Below are 1,331 nucleotides of genomic sequence, written 5' to 3'. Positions count from 1 at the left end.
GGGCCTCCAGCATTGTTGCTTCTTTACTTTTAATACTAGGCTCCTTTTCACCAGGAACAGCGTCTCCCGCGTGGCTGGAGGCAACCACCGGTAACCCCAAGCAGAAGACCTTTGCAGGCAACACGACCCTCCCCCCTGAAGAACAGCTCAAAGTCACTGGCAACCATCTCACCCTCTTCCTTCATTCACCCCTGAACGTCTCGCTCCGCCCCCAAGTTACGGGTCCAGCTTGCTCTTTCTGTCACATTACCGCGACGAAGGGTTTAGCCTGCAGGAGACCATGCGCCGAGACATTTTTGAAGACACCTGATGCTGCGGGTGAATCACTGCTAAACAAACCACACCTGTAGGGACGGCACAGCCTTTGCATGGACCCTTCGGAGTCCGCCCCGTCAGGGCCAGATTGCTCGCCACCAAGCGATCCTGAGAAAGGCTGGCCGGACGATGGATCGAGCAGCGGCTACTGGCCATACCACCTTGGATACGCCTGATCTCGTCTGATCCCGGAAGCAAAGCAGGGCTGGGCTCAGACAGTACTTGGATGGGAGACCTCTTGGGAACACCGGGTGCTGTAGATCATTTTGATGAAGTTTTGCCCTACTGCCCAGCTCGGCTAGCATGGAACGGCGCCTTGCCGTACACCGACCTTAAGTAACTTAGATGATGGAAGCCAGAAGGCCTCTGAGCCAGTTGGCAGCTAAGTACGCTACCCCGCCGCCTTCACACAGGCCTGACACCGAGCTCCTTGCCACGGCTAGGAGTGCTTATTGACTCCGCAGCTCGCCGTGTGGAAATGATGGCGTTAAAAGCACCCGGGGCCGTGAAGGGGCCAGGCTTTCAGCAGGTGCCCAGGGAAGGTTTTGGATGCCGGCCGCCTAGCAAGGGCCAGCAGAAGTAACATGTTTCTCTGTAAAGAAGCTTGTGTAACCAAGCCAGACGGCTGACAAAGAGCTAACCTCAGTGCAAGGAAGGCAAGGAAGGTGCGGAAGGAATTGGGGAGGGGGGGGTGATTCCTGCTAGGGCCCTGAAATCATAAAACAGGCAGGAGAGTCCGACGCATGGTGACGGAGAGGTTGTATAGGCAGATAGGGGGTGTTGTCACGTGCGAGCACGTGTGCATGCTGGCTTGTGTGTGAGAGTGCGCTTCCTAGGTGTGGCGCGCTGCAGACAGTCAAAGGGATTGTTCCCTTTCATTAAAAGTTAATCCCCGGCTGCAGGCTATTAGAAAGCAACTTAACGCGCTCTACTCACCCTACCCGGGTCTACCGGTGAGTCTCGCCTCTGCTCCCGGCCTGTGGCATTGGCCGTGAAGCTGACGTTCCGTCGACAGC

At 56.6% G+C, this 1,331-nt stretch overlaps 1 pseudogene; it reads left to right on the top strand.

Moving 5' to 3' along the window:
• Positions 1-458: 458 nt before the first annotated feature.
• Positions 459-578, top strand: LOC141269637 (5S ribosomal RNA; annotated as a pseudogene).
• Positions 579-1,331: the final 753 nt, after the last annotated feature.

Source organism: Phyllobates terribilis, unplaced genomic scaffold, assembly GCF_046119375.1.
Source record: "Phyllobates terribilis strain yellow unplaced genomic scaffold, ASM4611937v1 Scaffold_4__5_contigs__length_816908805, whole genome shotgun sequence".
In the NCBI taxonomy this organism is placed as follows: domain Eukaryota; kingdom Metazoa; phylum Chordata; class Amphibia; order Anura; family Dendrobatidae; genus Phyllobates; species Phyllobates terribilis.
This window is presented reverse-complemented; position numbering and strand designations above follow the sequence as displayed.